General features: G+C 50.0%; 1 protein-coding gene and 1 pseudogene across 1 annotated transcript in view; both read left to right on the top strand.

Moving 5' to 3' along the window:
- Positions 1-18,223, top strand: part of LOC147617497 (myb-like transcription factor family protein) — an 86,299-nt gene that overhangs the window by 30,194 nt on the left and 37,882 nt on the right. The gene's annotated exons all lie outside the window — the stretch shown is intronic.
- Positions 184-12,428, top strand: LOC147617498 (uncharacterized; annotated as a pseudogene).

Below are 18,223 nucleotides of genomic sequence, written 5' to 3'. Positions count from 1 at the left end.
AGAGGGCAAGATGGTGGCATAGCGCCATATGGCCTATGGGACACAGGAAATTATCAAGAAGCACAAGGAGATATATGCAGCAGTTTGGAACTGCAATGGGGCTCTATGGACACATCCAAGCAGACTAGAGGAGGTTATGGAGAACCGGGACATCATGTTTCTGACAGAGACACATGAAAGCCCAGAGAGAGGCCTACCACGGGTAGCAGGGTACCAGTGGGAATCAGTGTATAGACAAGGGATGCGACAAGGCACTTCCAGAGGCTCAGGTGGGATCGCTATACTATTCAGACGAGCACTACACCAGCGTATCAGGGTGGTGTCGAGAGACCCAGAGGCACGCTACATGTGGATTAGCCTACAGCTCTCAGATGTGAGAACAGTTTACTTGGCAATATGCTACTTCCCGCCGAAGGGGTCGAGATTCAACACAGCTCACATGGAGGACCAGATTGGAGAGAGGGGCCCTTCCTAGTGAGTCTCCATACGCCACTCTATCCGCAGATATCCTACACTATTCGACCATGGGGGAGGTTCTCCTGATGGGGGACTTCAATGCACACACACAGAATTGACAGTGTGAATCATTCGACTTCACAGATCCCCTCATCCTACAGGCACTAGACGATGTAGATGCAGGGACCACGAGGATGTCAGAGGACAGTGGGCCAGACAGTACAGGTTATGAGCAACACCTTCTGGACCTGGGAGCTAGACACTATCTCGTTATTTATAACGGGATGTCACAATGGCCAGAATCGGGAAGACTCACATGTTTCCCATCATTAGGAGGCAGCAGCACTGTGGACTACATATTGGGCTCGTGGGAGAGCACAGACCTGATAGACTCTTTCACTATCCCTACATGCCCCATTGGTGCGGACCATACTTATTTGGCTTTTTCTCTTAGGAGCTCTCTTGATCTGCCACCCCCGACCACTCAGGCATCTTGTACCATCTTCCACTTTACCCGGGAGCTTGCAGACGTTTATGATTCAAAAGTACATGATGGCCTCTTTGGTATGGACCCTACAGCACCCATGGATGTACTGACGGCCCAGCTTTCACACATACTGCACACAGCAGCTAGCCACAGCTTTCCACACCATCTCCAGACAGGGAAGCCACCTAGATCCGGGGACATGCCCCAGAATAGATAGTATGATAATGAGTGCAGAGAGCTTCATCGACATCTCCGAGCCCAGATAGCGAAAGGAGAAATAACACAGCAGCAGGCCAGTAGACAGATGCGGTCTCTTACACGCCGTAAGCGACGCACATATGAGGAGGCTCAATACTGGGACATCTACCACATGCTCATGAGCAAAGATGCAGCCACTGCTAGCCACGCCCCCCCACCCCGATTACTGATCCTCAATGCTGGCAGAGTTATGCAGAAGGGCTTTATGATGTTCCGCACCAGCCACTCATCCCTCGCCCCACCGAGACTCCACCGACCTCATCGGTTTTCTTTACTACCGATATGGTATCTCGAGTTATACATAGATTCCAACATGGGAGAGCTGAGGATCACACCGGCTTACAGGGTGAGCATTTCATTTATGCAACTGACACACTCTCTCCTTTTATTGCTTACCTCTTTAACAGGGCTCTGGTAGAAGGTTTCTTGGCTGAGTGGACGATGCACACTATTGTACCGATCCACAAAGTTGGGGACATGTTGGACCCCAGTAATTATAGGACTATCATGATTGGTCATACCTTGGCCAAACTCTATGGGGCTATCTTGGAGGCAGAATTGAGCAGCACACGCTGAGAGGGAGGGGCTTCGTGCCCCTGGTCAGGCAGGTTTTCGGCGAGCCTTCTCTACTATTGATCACATTTTCACCCTGAGATGCCTAATTGACCAAACTCGGGCACGGAGACAGAGACTCTATTGTTGTTTTGTGGACTTCCGCAAAGCCTTCAACACAGTCCCGAGAGAGCGCCTCTTCCACTACTTACAGACATTGGGCATACCCCCCGACATGATGTGGGGGATTTACAGATTATATGAGCAAGTGTTTGGATGAGTTAGATGCCCAGGGGGGCTATCAGATATGATTGCCAGCACCATTGGTGTGAAGCAGGGCTGCCCTCTCTCCCCGACACTCTTTGGCTTATATATCGACGAGGTAGCAGACTACATCATACCCGGAGGAGGCTCTGGGATTGACATCTCAGGTACGACTGTACACATTCTATTATATGCTGATGATATCATTCTTGTGTCGGATACTCGGACAGGGCTACAAAGGCATCTACAGGCTCTGGATACTTTCTGTGCGGAGCGAGGACTCACAGTGAACCTTGGGAAAACCAAGGTTATGGTCTTTCATACATCAGCAGCAGTCAGATGCCAAACCATCCTTACACTAGCCCAGGGACAGGTAGAGGTGGTGGGCTCATATGTATACCTTGGGGTCACATTTACCAGCTCATCAGGGAGATTATCTATGGCACAGGCAGCCAGAGACAGAGTGACACGAGGGTACGCAGCACTAGCAATTTTGGAACGCGGTGTCACCAGGCACACTTCCAGGTGCCCCGTACTAAGGGGTGGCTATTTGATACACTAGTTACTCCAGCATTGATGTATACAGCAACAGTATGGGCACCAGGTTTGGCTACATCCTCATGGACACAGATAGAGCGCCCTCAGATTTTGATGCTCTCACGGATGATCCGCAGCAAACCTTCAGTACCACATGATATCCTTCGAGCGGAGTTTGCTGTACCACCTATGTTAGTAGAGGCCATGTTCCAGACTATGTCTTTTATACATAGGATGCGGAAGCTCCCACTAAATCAGGTATCTCGGGCTGCTTTTGAGGCATCCAGACACCTTGCTGAGGAGGGACATACCTGGTCATGGTACTCCCAGGTGGTACAGTGGATATCATCACACAGGACTGATATTGACAGATTACCACCCTTGCAGTATGAGCTAGCTGCACCACACAGACGCCTCTCTCAGACAGAGAGGAACAGAGTCATGAGACATGACATTTGGCGGGGCCACATACAGGAGACTTGGCTATCTCCTAGTCAGCCACTCCCGACGAAGATGCTCTACTACAGAGACCACTTCTTGAGCACCTCCTTAGATGGCTTCATCCAGCGACCACGATACTTAGAGGTCCACTTATCACATGGAGCCAGAGTAGCCATTGGACGACTAAGGGTCTCATCACACCAACTAGAGATCGAGATTGGGAGAGCAGCAGGTATCCCTCGAGCAGAGCGCATTTGCAGATTATGCCAGACGGGAGTAGAGACAGAGGAGCATTTTGTTTGCCAGTGTGGTGCTTTGCAGGAGATCAGGGCATGCTATCCTGAGGTTTTTAGAGGGACCACATCACTTAGACAGATCTGGGAGAGATCGGACCAGACTACTACTAGCACTACAGAGACACAGGGAGATCTTACTTCAGACACCCGCACATCATAGCGGAGGAAGACAGTCCCAGTTGACTGACTTCTTCCAGAGATTGGCACCAGTAGCCCAGCCACATACATTGGGAGTGACATCTCAGCGAGCGGAGGAGATTCGAACTAGGCGACGACCCAGGCTAGCCGGCTATCAGACACCACGGCTACACCACAGAGAGATCGCGGCCATCCGGTCTCGACATCAGGAGGAGGTCGAGGAGCAGCTGGCACATTTTCGCTCTGATCCAGGACGCATGTTCCAGACATTTACGGCATCCTTAGATCGGATGTATGACATATTGTACCCAGACTATGGGACTGGATGGAGTTAGGAGTAGATAACATATCATACTTGTATCACCCCTTCAGCATATAGAGATGCATTAGTAGCCCTAGTACTCCATCCACACCCTCTTTGTTGTACACCACCATTGAGTCCCCTATGGTCGTGTTGCCATACTTGTACATTTTATTCTCACTCCACATTTTCCTCTTGATGACTGGAGGAACATCATTGTGCTACTTGTTTGTCTCATAGGCCAATTTCGGCCTTTTACAGACGTTAATATATCTTTCTTTCTTTCTTTCTTTCTCTCTGGGTTATGGAAAAGCACAGGGTATTGCTATGGAAAACAACCGTGGTTTTGGCACCGTGATTGGATGGTGTATCTGTGGGTTTTTCACGAAAACAGGACATTGGTTTTTCGAGAGGAAACAAGACCTTGGTATTGAGGAAACAGGCCTATGGTTTATGGGATACATGTCTTTGGTTTATTGGATACAGGTCTTTGGTTTCATGTGGAAAGCATGTCTTTGGATTCATGTGAACAGGTTGTAGTCTTCTCGAGGTTACATGCAAGCTGTGACTGTAGGAAAGGACATATGGTTTGGTACAGCCCTACTGCCGTTTGGGAAAGGGTTTGAGGGATCCATGGTAGAGATGGAGAAGACCTTTTCAAGCAAGGAGGTGTTGTACAGGTGTGCCTTCTCCATGGTATGCTGTGTTGTAATAACGAGAGTTCTCTTTTGGAAGTCCTGGGTGAAACTACAAGGGATCCTATTGGTGGAGGATTCTACAAGTTGTACTTTGTACTCAAATTTGATCAAGTAAAGAAATACCGCAAGGGCCGCCATTGCATTTTGGGGCCAATCGGTGTCCGTGTAATGTTTGCATAATGTAGGAGCACTCTAGCTCCCCCTGTTTGCTCTCCTTTTCCAACTCTTCAAAGGTGTTGAAGTGTTTTGTGTGCGAGTGTTTGTTTCACCGCCCGTCAAATTTCTGAAGGCCGGTTTCACTCTCTCTCTCTCTCTCTCTCTCTCTCTCTCTCTCTCTCTCTCTTCTGCTTTTGGCAAGAAGCAGGCAGGCTGGCTGCTGCGTAACAGTGCACAGGCGCCTATTGAATGTCTCTCTCTCTCCCGCTTTTGGCAAGAAGCAGGCTGGCTGTATGACAGGGACTACTTTTGGGCAGTTGCTTCAGTCTGCTAGGGCCCATGTATCCATGTTCATGCAAGGTTCAGTTGTGGGCTTTTGTACAAGTTGGTGGGCTGGTATTTATACCCGATTTGTTAATCGTGGGTGTGAGGAGGACCATACGCTTGATGTTGGGTGCAGGGTGGAGACTTGGAGATGATTATATCTCTCTCCCTCTCTCTCGTCATAAGGGCATGGCGTGTTTTCTCTTCTGTGTCATGGAAGTACGAGAGACTCTGAAACAGGAGAACAAGCTACATACACATGGGACAATGTTCATGGGAGAGATGGTGTGATTTCTCTTCGTGTTGAACTTATATGTGTTCAGGGATTTGCTTACAGGTTCTCTATTTTTTCTCTTGCTTGGTGCTATGGAAAACAACCGTGGTTTTGGCACCGTGCTTGGATGGTGTATATGTGGGTTTCTCATGGAAACAGGACATTGGTTTTAGAGAGGAAACAGGCCTATGGATTATTGGATAGAGGTCTTTGGTTTCATGTGGAAAACATGTCTTTGGATTCATGTGAACAGGTTGTAGTTTTCTCGAGGTTACATGCAAGCTGTGGCTATAGGGAAGGACATGTGGTATGGTACAACCCTACTGCTGTTTGGGAAAGGGTTTGAAGGATCCTCGTTTTAGTGTTTTCCCATTTTTTCTCTATCCATGTATTTTTCCCATTTTCCGGAGGTGTGGCTGGGCTGTTGGCTGTCCACAAGGTGCTGGTCGACTGCATGCTCTAGTACTCGACTTGTCCAGGTTACACTGGCCGACTTGCTTTTTCTGGTTGGGGGGCTGCCCATAGGCTGGTCGTGAGCATGGGCTGCTGTTGGCCTGTTTAAGGCTGGCCGACCAGCAGCCTGGGGCCATATAAAATGCCCCCCTTGTCCCCACACTCCACATTGTAGATTTCAGGATTTTCTTTGGTGTATATAGCAGAGTTACACAGCTTCTCTCTCTTTGTTTTATCTGTGCCTTGCTCTCTACAGCAGTTGTCTTCATTTCCGTTGTGCATTCTGACATTGTGGGCCTTGCTATATTTAGGTGCCTTAACCACTGGGCCCACTGTGGGCTGTTGAAATGAGCTTTATAAAGTCAAATCTATAATCTGTGTCCGTAGCCTTGTGGAAAAGGTCCGGGAGTCCTCTGTGGGCTAAAGGGAAGTCTTTGCAGACATTGTTGCCGGGGTAGACCTTTGTGAATCAGGACCTAGAATGGCACATCACCCATGTTGGTACCCACAAGATCACACAAGGAGCTATGGAGGATGAAATATCATCATCATGGTGGAGAGAGAGAAAGAAAGAAAGAAAGATTTTATTAACGTCTTCCAAAAGATTGAACTCGGCCTATGAGACAAATCGGTGTACCTGTATGCCTCTGTCATCCCAACAAAATGAAAAAGTACTGAACTAAAAAGTTGAATCTGGGTGTGCAATAAGTACAATGAGTGGGGGAGGGGATGGAGCTCTACTACTAGGAGAATGCAAAGCTATATGCATGGAGTATACAATCATGATATGCAACCTAGCTAGCTCCATTCTGTACCATATTGGGGGTATAAAATGGTATACATCAATGAAGGGGGTGTGCACAGCTCCCTGAAGAACATGCCTGGGTTTGCTCTGAAGCGAGCCAGTCGCTCCGCACCCTCTCTGTGAAACTGAGCTCTGATCTCTGTCATCTCTCTCTGGTATAGGCGTGGTGTCCGAAAGCTAGGTGTTCTCTGTCTCCTGCGGGCTCTGATCTCTGGAGAGTAACTCCTTGCCGTGTAGGGGCTGGGAGTGGGGTGGATCTCTAAAAAAATGTAGTAATCTGTGTCTGTCGTCCCCCCTCTGGAGCTGTCTAAGCTTGTAATGATGTCTCTCTGTGACGCTGTATATCTAGAATGAATCTCCCCAGTATGCGTTGGTCTGCTGCCTCAAAGATCTGGCGTAGGGAATGTGGCTCTCTGAATAAAATGTGATATCTCTCTCTGATGGCTGTATATGCTTTGCATTTGCATACATAATGCTCCTCACTCTCCACCTCCTCTCTGCACAATCTGCATACCCTCTCCTCTCGGGGGATCCGTGTTGCTCTGCCAGTCTCGATCTCCAATCGATGTGATGAAACTCTAAGCTGACCAATAGCCACTCGGGAGCTGTGTGGTAAAAAGCCCTCCATGTATCTAGGCCTCTCTATAAATCCATCATCAGTGATACTCATGAAGTGATCTCTGTAGTATAGCATCTTCGGTGGAAGAGGCTGTGTAGGCGATATCCATGTCTCTTGTGTATAGAGCTGCCATAGGTCCTGTCTCAATACTCTGTTCCTCTCACTATGAGAGAGACGGATATGTGGTGGTAGATGATCCATGTCTAGGCCATGCTGTGAGTGTCATGTGCACAGTGTGTATCTATTGTGTGCTACACGCACACAAGACTAGCTTCGAGGTTTGGGGAAGCTTGGAGCTAGGCAGGCTGATTGGCAAGCTGAGTTAGGGATCAAGATTGAGACAGGTTTTATTCTAATAGACATCGTTTACCTGGAGAGTTCTCTGAAGGAACGATGGTGTATTTGCGAGTTCCGAAAGATTCGGAGACTTTACGGACAGGTCGATCTCCGAAATTATCCCCTAGATAGTGTGGATCATTTCGTATTACACGAAGGATTGGTTTAAATGCATATGAATTGGATTTGCCTTCTCATGTGAAAGTTCATCCTGTATTTCATGTCCGTAGACTTAAGGAAGTACTGGGTGGAACAGACCAGTTAGTTACTCCTCAAGAAATTATAGATGTCGAGGACATGTTACTTGTTCTGCACGAACTTGAAAAGATTCTTGGATTTCGTGAAAGAAGATTGCGTAATACGCTTATCACGGAATACAAGATCAAGTGGAAGGATCGTGTTGAGGAGGATGCTACATGGGAGACATTGACTACTCTTCAGAGAGAGTACCCTGGCTTTTTAGTGAGCTCAAGAGTGAGCTCTTGGAGGAAGGGGAGTATGCCATGTGCACAGTGTGTATCTACCGTGTGCTACATGCACACAAGACTATCTTCAAGGTTTGGGGAAGCTTGGAGCTAGGCTGATTGGCGAGCTGAGTTAGAGATAGACTAACGGGCGGGCACCCAAGTATGGACGGGCGGGCGCCCAAGTGTGGACGCCCGATGACCGGCCAAGAGCCTATAAAAAGGTGGCCAAGGTTAGTCATTAGTCATATAGAGTCTCGCATGATTTGTGAGAGCTCTATGGTCTTGGAGCCTGGATCTAGTGCAGACGTGCACCTGCTCTATGCAGCCGAGGCCGGCAGCAATCTTGAGGTCCGCGAGGGTAGCTTCATGGCGGTATGGGATGTCGCGAGGAGGAGATTGGTCGGTACGTCAACCTAGTTAGCTTAGCTCGTGGCTCGGTGGGGACAGCCAAGACTGTGGGCTTGCCCACGGCTGTCATGGTTGGGAGGTGAGTCAGGCCTTTACCCCCCTTGTTGTTTGTTTGTTTGCAGGTTTCGAGTCTCGTACCAGGAGCATTCTACGAGGAGATCTATGGGGATTTGACAGTGAGAACCAATGTGTGACCTGTGCATACCATGGTCCTCTGTCTTCTGCCTTAGCCAGCTGTCTAGATGCCTCAAAAGCTCTGTATGACAATTTGTCCAGTGGCATCTCTCTGAATCTGTCTAGCAGGCATATAGTATGGAATATGGTCTCTACCATCATAGGAGGCGCAACAAACTCTGCTCGGATAATGTCATGAGGTATTGACGGTTTGCTGCGTATCATGCGTGCCATCATGAGGGCCTGTGGTCTCTCTATCTGTGTCCGCCAATGGGTAGCAAGGCCTTGCGCCCATACTGCTGCTCCATACATCAGTGCCGGTGTGACTAATGTGTCAAATAGCCACCCCTTCGTCCGGGGCTCCTGAAAATGCGCCTAGTGGCACTGTCTCTCTAGCATAGCCAATGCTGCATATCCCCGTGTCAATCTAGCTCTGGCTGCTGAACCCATGGTGAAGTGTGTGGCTGCTGCAGAGAAGGTAACTCCTAGGTACACGTATGATGTCACCACCTCCACCTGGCGTCCTACGAGAGTGAATGTCAGCTGACTCCTGCCTTGTCTCGATGTATGAAAGACCATAACCTTGGTTTTCCCAAGGTTCACAGTAAGACTCTGTGTGCAGAAATCATGGAGTGCATGTAGATGCTACTATAGACCTCCTGGAGACTCAGACACTAATACAATATCATCAGCATAAAGCATAATATGTACTGAGGTACCTGCTAAATCAACTCCATCTCCGCCTCCCCGTGTAATGAAGTCAGCCACCTCATCAATGTATAACCCAAATAGCGTGGGGGAAAGTGGGCATCCTTGCTTCACACCAATGGTGCTAGCAATAGTCTCGGACATACCTCCTGGACATCTCACTCGCCCAAAAACCTGCTCATATAATGCATAGATGCCCCATGTCATATCTGCTGGTATGCCAAGAGACTGCAGGCGCTGAAAGAGCCTCTCTCGTGGTACTGTGTCAAATGCCTTGCGGAAATCCACAAAGCAGCAATAGAGCTTTCTCTTCCTCACTCTGGCCTGATCAATCATACATCTCAAAGTGAATACATGGTCAGTGGTAGAGAAAGCTCTCCTGAAGCCTATTTGCCCTGATGAGCGTAAACCTGCTCGCTTAGCATATAAGCTAAGCTCTTGCTCCAACACTACACCATAGAGTTTGGCCAACACGTGGCCAACCATAACCGTCTTGTAGTTGCTCGGATCGAGCATATCCCCTGTTTTGTGAATCGGCACAATGGTGTGCATCGTCCACTCCCCCGCAGGCAAACCCTGTGCTAGTGCCCTGTTAGACAGGTGTGCAAGAAAAGGAGAAAGAATCTAGTGCATATATGAGATGCTCACCCTGCAGGCCCATATGGTCGGCGGCCCATCCATGCTGTAGGCGGCGGATAGCTTCCTTTACCATCGAGTGGGTAAAGAAGCTAGCTGTGGTAGGTCGAGGCTGCTGTGGCTGAGGTATAGGTGGCTGCTGTGGGGCGTGGTATAGGCCCTCTGCATATGTGTGCCATGTCTGTGGGTCTGCAATAGGTGTCGGTGTCCGGGGCTCTCTGAAGTGCCGCCATGAGATAGGGCTATCTCTACTATTGAAGAAATGAAAGATCTCTAGCTCTTGTATCTCTGCGAAGGCCCGCCTTTTGCGGCGAGTAAGTCTCCTCATCTCTCTCCTCGACTCTTGCTCTGTGACGGCCCCAAGGCTCTCTGTATGCGGAGCCGTGAGTATAGGGCTCTGCACTGGTCATCATACCATTCTGGGGCATAGTCCTAGATCTTGTAGGCTCTCCTGAGTGGACACGATGTGGGAAGCTCTGTAATGTAGCCGTGTGTAGGAGTGATGCCAGCTGGGCTGTAATGGTATCCATAGGTGCCAGGGGATCCATGAGTAGGAGCCCATCCTCTACTCTGCCAGTGTATATGTCTGCCATGTCATGTGTCAAGTAGATGGTAGTGTGTAGCGTCGGTATGTGGGGGGCTGGTGATTCTGGTGATCCGGCTAGTGAAAATGCAAAGTATGTATGATCTGCCCCAATAGGACGAGGTGGAATGGAGGATGAGGTGACAAGCTGTGATGCCTCCAAAGACCCCATAATGTAGTCTACCACCGCGCCTCCGGTCCGTGTATGACCCCCATGTGGGAAGCATGTCAGCCCTCCTGATCCCGGCCACTGTAGCATCCCGTTATAAATAACGAGACGATGGCTGGCTCCCAATTCTAGTAAGTGGTCCCCATAATGTACTCTGTCTAGTCCAGTGTCCTCTGATGCCCGACTAGCCCCTATCTCCTCTGGATCCACGGGGTGGAGGATCTCCATGTCATCATAGTCATACACCTCACACTGTCTGCTCTGTGTGTGGGCATTGAGGTCGCTCGTAAGAAATACTTCCCCTAGTGTAGAATAATGCATAATCTCCTCTGACAGACAAGTGTATGGCGAGGCTCCTGTCTCCTCCTCCTGTGACATAGGAGGATCTTGATGGGGGAAAGTAACATAGGGCTATGTATATAACACTGTCCTGTGAGAGCTGTAAGCTGATCCACCTGTATCTGGCCTCTGGATCCTGTGCTACCATTCTCAGTCTCCCCTGTAGCTCCCGTCTGAATAGAACTGCTACTCCCCCCGACCCTCTCGAGGTACCCTGGCGTGTGTCCTCCTATATGCTGACTCCCACTGGAATCCCTCTACTCGAGGTAGCCCTCTCTTTGGGCTCTGATGTGTCTGTGTCAGAAGTATGATGTCTCTCCCCACCATAACATGTAAATCCAAAATATCCAAAAACGGTCCTTTGGAGCGATGATGGAGCTGCATCCATTGCCTTCAATAGACGTGTTCCCCACTTCAGATCCAGAGGCTAGTAAGTGTGACTCAGAGGTTGTGAGCGTGGCACAAAAGGCTCAGAGGCTCAACAAGCGTGGCTCAAATGCTTAACAAGCATGATCTTGGCGAAAGACTTAAGAGGTCAGGTTCTACCTTGGGCGACAAAGACACCCTACATCAGTATACCAAAACAACCCCCCTCGCCTAAACCGGGGGCAAAAAAAGGGTATGATGGAGAGGAGCCTTTTATAGAAATAAGGCATTACATAATCCAAGAGGATCCAAAATGTAAAGAACTCAGATTTGGGGGATTACCTGAGTAGGGAACCCTTGACTCAAAAAAATAGAAAATTTAGATAATTATGGAGAGATTAAGATTCCCCCCTCAAACATATGTCGGTGAAGAGTAGCATCTCTTTCGGCGTCGTTTCCAAGCCAACGAGACTTGGGGTCCAAGCATGGTTCTCGAGGCAATGGACACTTGAGTTCGGAGCTCAGTGAAGTAGTCATCGATGAAGCACATGATCCTATGGCGGAAAGATGGGTGCTGTGTCATATGCGGTATAGAAGGGCTCAAAAACTAGGCACAAGAAGGCGTCCATGTGAACATTAGCTTACAAGCTTTGATGAAAATGATGAAAAATAGCTTATCTCCAAATAACGAAAAAAAAAACACTCGTTTTTTTTTTTGTGCTGATGAAGAGTACCTTGGGACCACGTGGGGGTGTTTTGTTCGTCTTGCTGGCCGGTAGAGCTGGTAGGCCTGATGGGAGTGTAGGTGGGCAAGCACACGGAGGCGCATGCCAAGCGGAAGAGGGGGAATGGCGGCTATGGGTCACACTGCCCAGTGGGGGGGGGGGAGTGGCTAGGTGGCGGTTGAGTAGTGCAACCTGCACATTGAAAAAGATGCAGGGTTGCCTACTGCACTGGAGTCACTCCTGGTGGAGCGGAGCTGCTAGTAGAGCCCCAGAGCCGCTGGAAGAAGGTGCCTAGAGAGAGCTCTCCTACTGACCGTGTGGGTCGTGGTAGCCGAGGTGGGCGAGCATCCAGAAAACGAGATGCTGAGAAGCAGCTGCTGTCAAACATAAAACGCAGCCAAAGCTGCTGTGGAGGAAAACGCAGCGTCCAAAAGACTCCGAGGCCCAGAGCCGCTTGAAGAACGCCAACTTTAGAGCGTTTGACAAAAAACGCAATTGTTTTTCAAAGAGAAAAGCGCGAGGAAAAAATGTGCAAATAGAACGGAGAAGCATGGAAGCAAACCAAAGCTCTGATACCATGTTGGTACCCACAAGATCACACAAGGAGCTATGGAGGATGAGATATCATGATGGTGGAGTGTGTGTGTGAGAGAGAAAGAAAGAAAGAAAGATATATTAAGTGTCTACTAAAGACCCAATGGGCCTATGAGACCGAAGTGATACAATAATGTCCATGGCATATCTCATCATGGAATGGAAAATAAAACAAAAAGAAAACATAAATATAGCTATCTCATTGGTACTCATATGAAAATAAATAGAGAGAGAGAGAGAGAGAGAGAGAGAGAGAGAGAGAGAGAGAGAGCAACACTTGAATGGTACTCATATGAAAGAATGAAGGACCCAAGTACATGCTTTTATAGGCACTAAGGCCTTTGTCCTTTGACCCTAAACCTAAATAAGGGGTGTTCACATCACAGAGGACATTAGACTAGACTCTAGACTAACTCCGAAATATCCGACAACCCAGCCTTATTTAGAATATCATCAACTTGCAGCTTAAATTGAAATCTGTATTTTCAAGGCCTAAATTTGGAACAGCTTAGCCTAAATCTTGTGTTTCCAGTTAATAAGTGCGCCTTGTGTCCTAATTTGTGATGTATTCAATGCTTTGCGCTCATCATCCAATCATTTATGAAGGGACATTTCTCTCTAAAATTGATAGGGAAGATTGAGTAAGACGATCAGCTTTAGCATCCTCAGCATACTGTTGGGGCACTCTAAGAAATTAGATGAGTGTTGGCAATTTGTGATCTCTTATAGATAAAGGGATAGAGGCCATATTAGGTTTAGGTGTTATGAACTCTTTTTAATTCTGTGATGCATTGTCCTAGGAGAATGAGCAGGCTTCTGTGATGCATTGTCCCAAGAGAATGAGCAGACAACCATAGTGTAACTATTTGGTCCTCCTAGCTCTATTTCACATGATGGAATCCATGCCCGGACACCACACCAGACACATAGAAGAAGACATGGAGACAGGGACCGTAAGGTTTGCTCATGAAAAAGGACCAGTCTTGGTCAAAAAGTAGGAAAAGCAATTCTGCGCTTGCTGAAGCTCCCCCCCCCCCCCCCCCCCCCCGCGCTCGAGCTGCCTTCGCTATTCCCCGCCTGCTCGCACCCCCCCTCCCCGCCCTCGTGACTTCGCCTCTCCACACCTGCTCGCACCCCCCCCTCCGCGCCCATGTGCTTCTCGCGCCCCCCGCCCTCCCTTTTGTGCCCTTCGCCCCCTGCCCGCCTGCCCCGTCTCCTTCGCGCCCCCGCTCCCCCCTTCCTCCGCGTCCCGCCTCCCTGCTTGCCCCCGCCCTCCCCCCCCTTTCGCGCTTTCCCCGCCCCCCCCCCCCCTCGTTCCCCGCTGCCCCTCCCCCCTCTTCTTCGCCTCTGCCTTCCGCCCCCCCCTGTTTTTTCCGCCCCCCTCTGTCTTCCGCCCCCTCCCCCTCTGTCTTCCACCCTCCCCCTTTGTCTTCCGCCCTTCCCCTCTTCCCCTCCCCGTTCCGCTTTTTTCGTGCAGCTTGGTTCTTGCAGGATCTTTGTTTTTCACTTCGCCCTCGACTCAGCTTCAGACTCTGATGGAGGTTCCTCCCGTCCCACCTGAGAGGGACTCTTCCGCAGCCCCCTCGTCGGCCCCTGAGGATACCCCCATCAAGCTTTCTCTTTCGCCAGAAGAGGAAGCGAGCCTCGTCGCAGAGGTGGAACGCCTCCAGGCAAATTCCACCATCTGCCGTATAGTTGGCACTTGCCCCAGCAGAGGGGAGATCCGGGATCTTCTCCAGGCCCGCCTTCTTGCAGATGTGGGCAAGATCCTGGACGTTCAGTTACTGGGCCGCGAACACTACCATATTGAGTTCGAGACAGCCCAGAGTGTGGCCCAGGTCCTAGCCATGAGTCCCCTTGACATCAGGGACGCTCAGGCCTTCTTTAGACCTTGGCAGCATGGCTTCGACCCAACAGCGGCTGAGCAGGGAGAGCGCCTATTCCATGTTACAGTTTGCTTTCTTGGACTTCGCCGCGAGTACCTTCCGATCATTGGTGGGCTCGGTGCTTGAGACTGGCCCCATAGCAGCTTCAGTGGTGGCTAGAGCAGCTGGCCTGCCTTTGGTCAGAGTTTTAGTTCCTGACATCTCCTCCCTTCCGAAGGTCATTTAGTTACCTAGGATAGGGGGGGGATGGATCGATCAGAGAGTGGAGTTTTTGGGGCTCCCGAAGCAGTGTTTTATATGCAGGCAGGTCGGCCACCTGGCCAAGGCCTGCCCTCACAGGAGACCTTGACCTTCACCACAGCAGCAGACACTCGATGGCCCGCCCACAGATGCGGCTCGGTAGGCAGCCTCCGGGACACCTGCTCAGCCCACAGAGACCTCGGATTGGCAGCCTGGACAGGGGCGCCATAGAGGGAGACAGCCACAGCAGCATGCCCAGAGATCGACGCAGTAGCAGTCACAGCCTCAGCATCACTGGGTTCCAGTGAGGAACAACTTTGCTCCTCTCCGGAAGGAGATCCCAGTGCAGACTGAGGATTAGGAGATGCCAGCACCCCCCCCTTCGCCCCCACCCCCTCACGCCTCGCTTCCACCTTCGCCTCCTCCCGTTTCTGCTCCCGCTTTTTCAGCGTCTCCTTCCCCACCCCCTCCTCCCCCTCCGCTCGCCTCAGCTCCCCGGGAGGCACTGGCAGTTCCCTGGGGCTCACTTGCAGTCTGGTGGGCATTGTGCACCGACCTTGCTCGAGCATCGCAGAGGAAACCTACCATGCCGATTCGTGCTTCACGGATATCCTCTATCCGCAGTCGGCTGAGTAGTCTCGACACTAGACAGCACTCGGAGGCTTTCGACTACTCCTTCACACGTACGCCTTTTTGGAGCGGAGGGCCCCCATGAGCCAGCACCCATCAGAGTTCATGTGGTGATACCTCCAGCCCGAGGGGAGGAGGCACTTGATTCAGCAGTGGCCTTCTCCTTCCCTCTCTGTGGCACTAGCGACTGGGAGTGGTGGGCGACCGGGAGTGGACTCTGGATCTTGCTCTTAGTATCTTGAAGACTCAGGCAGTTGAGTTTTCTCACCATGTGAGCGGAGTGCGGATGCCTCTGGGAATCGACATTTGGTGGTTCGCATAGTGGCAGACCTAGCACGAGACCCTGGCTATGTATGCATACATGAGGTTTCTCTCTCCGAGCAGGAGGCAGTCGCTATGGGACACAGCCACTGGCGCCGAGACTCTTGCAGCACACCGGGTGGGCAGATTCGTAGCTGCTCGGATGGGGATTACTCTCCATCTAAGCCGCTTGTGAAGGCCTGCCGTATGGCGGAGACAGACTCCACCTTAGCAGGTCATCCATGAGGATCATCTCATGGAATGTACAGGGCCTTGGCGGCGCACACTATGTACGTTATCGTGGTTGCTTGAGGCAGGAGCTTCAGAGATGCCTGGTTGGGGGCAGTATTGATATTGTGATGATGCAGGAGCACCATTTGAGTGAGAGCAGGATTCGGAGATATGGTTCGGTGATGCCTGGTAGATGGGACACATTTTGGTATGCAGGTTTTGGCCCCTTGGGTGGGCAAGGAGGAGTATGTATGGTCATTGCGGATGTATGGCGGCAGGCCATTGTGGATCGCGGGGTCATTGTGCCTGGTAGAGCGTAGTATGTTATTTTGAGGATGCACGATGAGCACTTTGGTGTGCTCAATGTCTATGCGCCCAACCATGCTAGTGCTGCTAGAGCAGAGTTTTGGACCCTTGTTACAGATGCATTGCCAGAGGCCGCACATTGGTGTGTCGGGGGAGACTTCAACATGCTTGAGGACCCGGCCGATAGGGTGGGAGGCAGTCATGTTACAGTGCACGGCACGGAGCTTGCAGCTTGGGAGCGATTTTGTATGATACTGCGGATCACTGATGCATGGCAGCATGATGCTTTCTCCCGTTCTAAGAACAGTCTTAGTTTTTCTCGGTCGGATCGCCCGGCAGGGAGGGACTAATTTGTCACGGATTGATCGCTTCTATGTGGGCGACAGGCTCGGGGAGCGTGGTGGCTCTGTTGGCATTCTCGCTAGCACCTCTTTTTCAGACCATGCGTGAGTTATTTTGACACTTGAGGAGAGGACACGGGAGACCAGCTTGCAGTTGAGGATCCCAGAGAGGATACTTACAGATCCCAATCTTTCTGAGGACATTGAGAGGATACTTATAGATCCCAGTCTTTCTGAGGACATTGAGAGGATACTTACAGATCCCAGAGAGGATACTTACAGATCTTAGTCTTTCTGAGGACATTGAGATCACCGGACCCCGCCATGCTCGAGCAGGAGTACGCCAGCTCAGGAGGCAGGACGGATCTTTAGCCACTGAGCCCGGGGAGATTAGAGCTATTGCCACTGAGTTCTATAGAGACTTGCTTTCAGCGGAGCCAGCCACGGAGGCACGTGATGCTTGCAGACTGACTGTGTGGGCCCATGTGGAGAGGAGGGTCACAGATCGTTTTAGTTCCAGAGCCCAAAAATTGGTCTCAATTGGCCAAAATTGGAATAGTTTTCCACACATATCTCAACCAAGTCCTAACTAAATCCAACCAATCTTGTGAGATTAGGCTAGATTAAGAAAGATTAAGAAAACATTAGTAGGAATTAAGCCAAATTTTTAGAAAACTAATGAAAATTGGTGAAATTGGATGAAGCAAAGAATCAAAACAAGAGCTCTGATACCATTACAAGAGGGAAGGAGGGAGGATAAATGTGTGCTTGTTTACTTGAAGCACGGCAAGGGTGTATTGCACCAAGAAAAGCTATGGAAGCTTGTAATTGTATTAGTGTAAAAGTATCATGATTATGGAATAATTAGTGAATGGCCAATATTGGCGTATATAGTAGACATTGGGTTCACACTACATTAATATGTGCCCATGCCCATGCCAAAGACACATTCACTTTTACATCTTAATGTCCTTGGCCCATGGTCCATGTACAATATACAAACAATATTTGGCCCATGACCATTAACCCACAAGGCCATGGCCCCCTTATTTCATTACATGAGAGTTGGGATTTAACTTTTGCCTTACGAACAGTTTTGGGTGAGCCCCTTTCAGAGGATGAGCTTGTTGAGGCTTTGAGGGTCCTTCCAGGATAGTTGCCTTGGGAGGATGGATTGACGCCTGCCTTCTTTATGCGCTATTGGGACCTTTTGGGGCCAGGCTTCCGCAGGGGCTTTCAGTATGTTTTGGACACGTGATGCCACAAAGTTTTTCAGAGGGCTTGATCTTTCTTATCCCCAAGGGGGAGGGAGTGTCAGATGATATTCGGCATTGGAGGCCTATTACGATCCTCAATACTGTCTACAAGGTCCTAGCAAAGGCCTTGAGTTTGAGGATCCAGCCCTTCCTTGGGGAGTTGATTCATGCTACCCAGACAGGATTCGTCAAGGAGCGCAGTATCCTTGACAACATTTTCACCTTCTGGGAGGCGACGGCCCGAGCTAGATTTCTCGGTGAGGACTTGGTCGTGATGCTTCTCGATTTTGAGAAGGCATACGATAGAGTCGATTGGGGTTTTCTAGAGGGCATTATGTTTCGCTTGGGTTTTGAGCCAGACTGGATTCGAGGAGTGGCGGCTCTATATTCCACAGCTCGTAGCCAGGAGTTGATGGCAGGAGGACGGGGGCCGAGTTTTGAGTTGACCAGATCAGTCCGTCTCAGGGAT

Source organism: Cibotium barometz, chromosome 36, assembly GCF_041138505.1.
Source record: "Cibotium barometz isolate CiBa-2024 chromosome 36, ASM4113850v1, whole genome shotgun sequence".
In the NCBI taxonomy this organism is placed as follows: Eukaryota; Viridiplantae; Streptophyta; class Polypodiopsida; order Cyatheales; family Cibotiaceae; genus Cibotium; species Cibotium barometz.
The sequence above is the reverse complement of the archived record's forward strand: the minus strand, read 5'-3'. Positions and strand labels throughout refer to the sequence as shown.